The sequence below is a fragment of the Triturus cristatus genome, chromosome 6 (assembly GCF_964204655.1).
Source record: "Triturus cristatus chromosome 6, aTriCri1.1, whole genome shotgun sequence".
In the NCBI taxonomy this organism is placed as follows: domain Eukaryota; kingdom Metazoa; phylum Chordata; class Amphibia; order Caudata; family Salamandridae; genus Triturus; species Triturus cristatus.
The window spans coordinates 1,811,896,552-1,811,905,370 of record NC_140589.1 but is presented as its reverse complement, the minus strand read 5'-3'; positions in this window follow the sequence as shown (position 1 = coordinate 1,811,905,370).

Sequence of the window (8,819 nt, the reverse complement as noted above, 5' to 3'; positions counted from 1 at the left end):
CCAAAGGTTTCTAATATTGATTCGTCAAACAAATGTTGCTCTTTCATTATATTGGACAACGTTGTCTCTCTTCTTCAGAATTAACCACTCCTTCTTGAGTATGTATTTATGTATATATGCACTATTTGTTTAACGTAAACCCAGCCTGAAGACAGTGGAGCACTGCAGGATTAAAGGCACAGTCAACATGTGATAGAAGGGGTAGCTGGGTTCTGACAGAACTGCCCTTTTCTGCATCATCATGTAGCGTTCTTTGGAGATTTGTCCTCACCTCTTCCCTAATTTGCAGCACGTAGGAATAATTCCGACAGATCATGGGTACTCACAAGGATTTCCCCTGGGGCCAAAAAGTATGGTCTTGATGTGATTGAAGGCTGCATTGACATAATTGGAGTGAGGGGGGGCGCTTATGGAGGGGTGTAAATTGGGTGTAGGAGAAGCAAAATATGAACATAGTGTGGACAGCGAGTCATTGGTAGTTTGAGGGTTTCATTCTATACTGCCCTCTAAATTAAGCCCCTAGTCTCTAGATCGTATATTTAACAATAATGTTAAATGTGTTATGCAGTATCTGAGTTGCTGTCCCTTTAGCACACCTTGGGCGAGTGTGCAAAGGTAGTAGCTTATTTATTAAATTTGGAATTAAATATAATCTCTTAGGCTTCAATCTCCTTATGTCTTTAGTCTCTCATCTGTAAACTTTGGGAGTGCTTGGAAACAGCCTGAAATAAGGTGGCATGAACCATAAAAAAATCCTTGACAAAACACCCTAATAGGGCGTGCACTTCATTTAGGTGGCCAGCCGCAAACGCCAAACCTGTAGTGGTAGACATGGGCAGTGGAAATGTTTCAGACATGGCATTAGGAGGCTTGACGTTTAATCATCCTTACTACTTTGCCAAATATACTGCTTGTGAACTCTGTATTTAAAGTTGTGGCAGGTTCCACCGTGCAGTGGCATGTCTTTGGTGGGAGTTGTGTATGAGTCTCACGTCAGACCTACTCACACCCCAGTTTTATGATGAGCAAAATGGAAACTTTGGAACCAGAGGGAATTTTTTTTAAATGAATCTCGGCTGCCTCTTGTGACAAGTTGTGACCTCTTGGCCAATCACTTCTCAAAACTTGAAAAAGCTAACTGCTGATAGTAAGAGTGTGTTAAGAAAACAGGACTGTAACCTAATAATCTTTTCATTTTACCCATGGGGGAGGGAATACTCAGTCTCATAGTTCACTCACTAAAATATGGTGCAGTGAGAGAGTTATGAATTTTCAAACAACGAGCCTTGCACTGTAGTGCTGGTACTCCTGATTCATCAGATTGTTTGATGATAGTCAAATCATATTCTTCCTCTGCTTTTGCCCCCCTAAATTGCCATTATGTAATAGAGGTGGGTGTCCCACTACAGGGGCTTGAGCCAAGTGCCTGGCTCTGTATAACCTCATGCTGCTCTAGGACCCTCAAGCCCAAAACTGGCTTTCATGTAGCTTGTGTCTACCACCTATGATCTGACCTCATGCACCAAGAATTGAAGACAAAGCATTAACTTTTGATGCAAATCAAACGAGAGAAAGAGATATGTATCTAATAGCTGATTTGCACAATGTAAAACCAGAAAACCAGCAATCAATATCAGCTTTCCATTTGAGTAAATTGCGTGATCCTAGCCAAATGTTCATTTTCGCTTCACCCATTTTTTCTTCCTTATCACATATCAGAGCACCTTAAAATAAATACACAAGATATATATATATATATATATATATATATATATACAGTTATAACTTATAGCTAAATGTCTGTTATAAATAGCATGTTACTCCTAGTCGTGATGCATCTCACTAAATGCTATGTTGCATTCTTAGCACACTGACAGCATATTGTACATCACATTTATAGAATGCAAGTAGAACTATACCCAACAATAGACAAGCAGAATCAGGTATTCAAAACTAAAGTATACAATTGGTGCGTCAGCTAACATGTTCGAAGAAGAACACATCAACCCACACAACTCAATGTGGTTAGGAGCCAAAAAAACATAACATGAAGGACTGTGCAATGTCTCAATACTTAGTATTGAGTTGGGTGTATTGTATCCATGTGGAAAAGCCAGAACAATTGAAATCTGACATGCCCTTCCACTTAGGGTGACAAATGCAAAAAGAACAGATGATGGACGGAATGCTGAATAAATCTAACAATCACCCCCTGTCACAGACCTGGGTTAAATCTATAGTTGTTTTGCTCACCACAGCATTCCAGTTTGACCCATCCATATGCAAATCAGTCTTGACCCTACTGCTCATGGGAACAGTCCAGCCCAAACTGCCAGGCCAGGTCCTCCCTGGACCGGAAACAAGAAACCTGGGACTGGTTTCAGGGTATCACCTCCTCATTAGCCAGGCCAGCTAGAATCTGGTGACATAGTGAACGCGGGGCCAACCTCTTGGCATACCGTTCCCACTTAGGGCGACTGACAAATGAAAAAAGAACAGATGATGGACAATTATACAGCATATTGTACCATGTGCAAATGTTCCAATATAAAGCCCCCCTGAAAGCCATGCAACCAAATATAAAGGCGTTATCCCTAATTACTGGGAAAATTGGAGAGGGAATGAGGGATTTTTTTCCCTCATTCAAGGCCTCTACCAGTCACCAGTTCACCTACCATCAAAATGACAGCAGATAGCCCAATTTGACTGGGGGTATAGCCCCTATGCTCCATCCCCTACCAAAAGTAGCCGAAAACCTAAGGCAATCGCCTGGACTGCACCAATTTCCCTAGTCTTCCAGGGGGCATACCTGCACCTGGTCAGCTGCTCCTGAGTCCTCATTGGGTGAGAGAGGTACAGCACAGACCACTGACAAGGATTGTTTGTGTGCAAAAAGGCCGCTTTTATTGAAACAGGTGCACAGCACACATTTCCCTAGGCATTCCGCCTTACAAAAAACCTCTCCCTCCGATTATCACTGCATCTATTATCATCATAAGTAAAATAACTTCTTATGCTGTAATCTTTCACTTCTGTCTCATCTAGGTGTGATCTTGTTCACACCCTCCCTTTCAGCCTTGTTTGCTAAACTCATGCAACCCTCTCAGTGAACCACCACTCAGAAAAAGGCTTTAACTGCAGACCTTTTCTGCCCCTCTGCCACCCAGGAGCGTCTCACATCATCTAGAAATGTTTATGTCCTTGCCAAAACCTCAATTAATTGTAACAGATCCATGCTGTATTAGAAAAGATGCACACCATCCCCACGAAAAAAGTCCACACTTGTATTTCAAATCCAAATGCTCGATCCTGCCAAACTCCTCATCCTTAACCAAATTCTTAATTTCTCTATTAAGCTTCCGTCAAATCTTATCCATCTTCAGGCCCATTGGAGCCCTGCCAAATCCGACTGGGGATGAACTATGTCCAAATGACTAAACAACCTGCCCACTTCAGTTTTAGCTCTCTCAGATCCTTTTTCATAGACCGCAACAATGCCAAAACTTGTTCAACCTCCGTCATTTACTCAAGATGAATCGTCAGCACTTCAGGGCATTGCTTACCCCTCAAAAACCTGGGCAGCAGTTCCTTCCATCACATACCTCTCTTTCCCTGCCAAATAACAGAACAACCGAGGGTCAAAATATAAATTGGCTCCATGGCCTCTTCTCTGCTTGCCTCTCTGCCTATTTTTGAAAAGAGTGGCTCATGATCCATAAATTTGGAGAGGGAATGAGGGATTTTTTTCCCTCATCCAAGGCCTCCACCAGTCACCAGTTCACCTACCATCAAAATGGCAGCAGATAGCCCAATTTGACTGGGGGTATAGCCCCTATGCTCCAAAGCCGAAAACCTAAGGCAATCACCTGGACTGCACCAATTTCCCTAGTCTTCCAGGGGGCATACCTGCACCTGGTCAGCTGCTCCTGAGTCCCCATTGGGTGTGAGAGGTACAGCACAGACCACTGACAAGGATTGTTGGTGTGCAAAAAGGCCGCTTTTATTGAAACAGGTGCACAGCACACATTTCCCTAGGCATTCCGCCTTACAAAAAAGTCACCTATAACTTCTCTTACCCCCACCCAAATGTCACCCCTACCAAACCTAACCCTGAAAATATCTACATCCCACTGTAACTGCATTTGTGACCATTAACCTCTCCCTCTGATTATCACTGCATCTATTATCATCATAAGTAAAATAACTTCTTATGCTGTAATCTTTCACTTCTGTCTCATCCAGGTGTGATCTTGTTCACACCCTCCCTTTCAGCCTTGTTTGCTAAACTCATGCAAACCTCTCAGTCAACCACCACTCAGAAAAGGGCTTTAACTGCAGACCTTTTCTGCCCCTCTGCCACCCAGGAGCGTCTCACATCATCTAGAAATGTTTATGTCCTTGCCAAAACTTCAATTAATTGTAACAGATCCATGCTGTATTAGAAAAGATGCACACCATCCCCACGAAAAAAGTCCACTTGTATTTCAAATCCAAATGCTCGATCCTGCCAAACCCCTCATCCTTAAACAAATTCTTAATTTCTCTATTAAGCTTCCGTCAAATCTTATCAATCTTCAGGCCCATTGGAGACCTGCCAGATCCGACTGGGGATGAACTATGTCCAAATGACTAAACAACCTGCCCACTTCAGTTTTAGCTCTCTCAGATCCTTTTTCATAGACCGCAACAATGCCAAAACTTTTTCAACCTCTGTCATTTACCCAAGATGAATAGTCAGCACATTAGGGCATTGCTTACCCCTCAAAAACCTGTCCAACCTGGGCAGCAGTTCCTTCCATCACATACCTCTCTTGCCCTGCCAAATAACAGAACGACCGAGGGTCAAAATATAAATTGGCTCCACGGCCTCTGCACTGCTTGCCTCTCTGCCTATTTTTGAAAAGAATGGCTCATGATCCATATGGATAGATCTTCGAATTCCGGATCTGGAAACACACCTGCAGCAACAGCCAACAACAGTAAAGCCTACAGTTTCTTCCCTTCATTGCTCACATACCTCATATAACAAACATAGGACCACCACCTCAGCTGCATAATGTCCTCTTGGTTCCAACCTCTCCTACCTGTCTCTGTTGCTGTCCCAGTGCGGAAAGGGTGTGTCCCGTATTCCTCTGCCACCCCCCATTCAAACCAGGGCCTTTCTGAAAACTGCTGGCAGCAGAAATGCAGTCACACCTAGGTCAGTCCTGAGCAAAAATATCCCATGTTACTTTTTCTCCCTTGGGGCCCGCTCCTTGTCCCCCGAGTATATGGCAGAATATTTCTAAGGATAAGCCCCCAATATAACTCTCCTACCTGTTGCCCCCTGATATGCCTTAGGCTTGCTGAACAAAATTCCCAACTCAGTCTCGCATCTCACAACCTCATTCCAGTACGCCCCAGGATATTCCCACCCCCTCAGATTCAGACACCCTAACAGCCTAAAAAACATCCTGTCATCAGCATGGTAAATGACTCCGCACCCCTGCACACTGCTGGGAGAATCTTTAGAACCTTGTCAAACATTTGCCACACAAACGGCTTTCTCCTAGGCCCTGAACGGCCCACTTCACTGTCCCAATCTTCCAAAATCCTCTTACCTAGCTCTACAGAGGAACATGCATAACATGCATAACAGCATCCACGCTTCCATGGCTATCAAATTTGATTACTCGAAGCGTCAGTACTGCGCTGGGAGCTAATGTCTGATCTGAGTCTAGCGGGACTCTGATGTCTTCCATCAGCTCCTGAAAACTTACCAGCAGCCGCTAGCAGTATGCCGAGCTGGGTTAATTCACAAAGAAGAAATCATCCAAATAGTAAATAATGAGCACGCCATTGGTAATGCTTTGTCTGCATATCACTGTCCATCAAATTGAATCTCCAGCTATGGAAAGACTGACTTAGGGCCTCATTACGAAGTCGGTCTTAAAGCCTTTTGACGGCCTACTTTCCGGAATGGTTTCCGACTGACTCGGGTTTGAGGAGTCCAAACCAACTGATTACGATGTGTCCAAACACCGTTCGGTAGGAAACCCTTTGACTTCAATGGGAGCCGGTATTCCGACCAACAACAGAGGCTCCCATTGAAAAAAGGGGTGGTTGCGGAAAACCTTGCACCCTATGGCGGGCACCGCATAGTGTCTGCCACACTGTGCATGGTTGGGAAGAGGGGTCCCATGGATATCCCCACAGGCCCCAGCCCAATGCCTCTGGGTGAAGGGGGGCCTGCTACGGGCCACCAAAACTGGTTTCCGACAACCGATTCATGTCGGAAAGACCAATTCGGAAAGGCTGTCGGAATCTGACATTGTAATCGGTCAGTCGGAAACGTGAACCGTTGAGCTATGCGATTCGGCTACGGATCCCATTTAGAATGATCGACCAGTTACATTTTATCGTAAACAGTCAGTCGGAAATGTTTCCGAGTCGTTTGGAAACATGAGTTCCGACATGGGTTAGGGAAATCCGAATGCCATTTAGGGCCTTTCCAACCGACATCATAATGAGGCCCTTAATGTCGCTCTTGCGATTTCCGTTCCTCTCCCCACTTTTTCCACCATACCGAAACCACCTTGTCAGAGATAAAGTTGTTCATGGGCCCCCTTCTGGCCAAGATGAATGTTGGTTTAACTGAAATTGCCCCGTCACCTTCTTAGGAACAGCCGACATTGACGATAAGTTTAAATCATCCTTCGGCCAACGAGCCTGCAATTCTCCCTGCCAAATCCTTGTGCCCTGAGAACCTTGGATCCTTGCTGTTGCCACTGATCTGTGGTGCCCCCTGAGACCCTCCGGTGGCCCCACCACAGTCTATGCGCGTGTGTCTCCCAGCACATTTTCAGCACTCATGCCTGAACTTACAGTACTCCCTCATGCAGAGCTCTTAGTTGAAGTTCCAGCATGCCCCCATCGTGCTCCCCTGGCCTTTTGCTGTTGTCCCAACCCCCCTTGGGTGGGGCACCCTTGAATGCACTATGGGTAAACTACTGGCTGTGAAAAATGCTTTTTCCCAGACTTTGATGGCCCCATTGTGTGCAACCCCAAATCTGAATCACTCTCCCCTTCTAATTTACCTCAGAATCCAGTGCCATGCGGGTTTGAAACTCACCATCGTACTGCCTCCACTGTCCCTCCATCTTACCTGATGTTAAGGCTTCGAAGCCTAGCCAGCTGACCACCACTTCTTTGCCATTGCGGAGTTACTGGATAGTTGCTGGACACCACATCGGTTTAACTTGCAGTGGGTAGTCTGGTTTGTATGTTCTACCAAAATTTAGAAACCCCTGAAGACATTGAAGCTTTTTCAAGTATTTGGTTGTGGATAAAAGCAAATTTCTCTAAGGAATGTGGTGCTATGCTTTTGCCTTCATTTGAATATTTGTATCCCAAAAAAAGGATACTGAAAAAGGCAGTTTTAGATTTCAGAATGTTACATTTATAGCGATGGTCAGCGAATTCCAAACTTATGCGATCCACTTTGGCGAAGTGTGTGTTTAAATCATCATCTGTGAAGTAAATGTCATCAACATAGGACAACGCTTCAGAGTCAATTTCGTGTAAATTGGATGTTACTAGGGCAGCAAAAAGACCTTGACTATTTTTATACCCCTATGGGAGCTTACAGAACCTCCTCTGGGCTCCTAGCACCGTGAATGCAGTCAAATTGCGGCTTTCAGGTGTTATGTTTTGACATAATAAGCCATTGCAAATGGCCAATGTAGTTTTGTCTTTTTTACCACCAATGTTGTTTATCAAGCCTGTGCTATGTGAATTTTGTACTGCAAAAGTGCGTGTATGACTGGTTATCTGGGGCAGTAGTGATTGTACGCAGAATATACTGCATTATACATAGATACAGTTAAAAGAGCAAGTGTCCCACCCTGGGGTATTACCTGTGCAATTACATAAGATGTGTAGCCTGCTAAGACTGGCCAGGTTGCCCCATCATTAATGAGAGAACCCGGTCTAACATTTTGAATTGTATGTGGGAGGGCGCCTTTGAACCAATTATGATGTTCCTGGTAAGTTAATCTTATTTCTAAATATTCTTAAGCTCTATATGGAGCTAAAACTGCAGCCTCAGTGTATGTGTGAAATGTGTGTGAATTGGTATAACTGCAGGAAAGTCAACCCAGGAATAAAAAACTTCACATCTGTACTCTTCGTTTGCCTCAACCACGAAGGTAACTTTTTCACAGCAATTAGCGAGCCCGTGTCTAGTTAAGTGTGCAGTTACTGCTTGTCTCCAATTAACTGGAATAATTAGTGTTGGAATTCAAAGAAAGGAACACACTATATGGGACAATGCTTTTAGCAATCAAGCTTGATTAACCTACAGACTAAATAGGTGCTTCTTTCTACTAAGCTGAAGGAGGATAAACCATTATCCCCATGGACGTCTCTGTATAGAGGTCATTAAGGACCCTGAAGCAGGCACACACAAGTGAACTACTCAGGAGAATAGGTACCAAACCTAGAAAGTTGGTAGCACGATGTTATATGGTTCAAAATATAATCTGTAAATGTTGGTTTGTTTGGCTGGCTCACAGTACCAAATCTAAACTCCTAACCTTACAGAGTTATAGGTGTTGTCTGTAACCTTGAACATGACTCTAAAATTCCCAAGGAATTCGTGGAAACAGATTTCACCCTTTCGTTTGTCACTTTTGCATGCCCAAAGTGACATAAAGAAAAGATGTGTAAATGCATTTTCAAATGTTTATTTAAATGCTCTAATCTTTGTAAATATAACATGAACTGCGGTTATCAGAAAGATGAGAAACATTGTTATAAGCTTTATTAGATTGGTGAAAAAT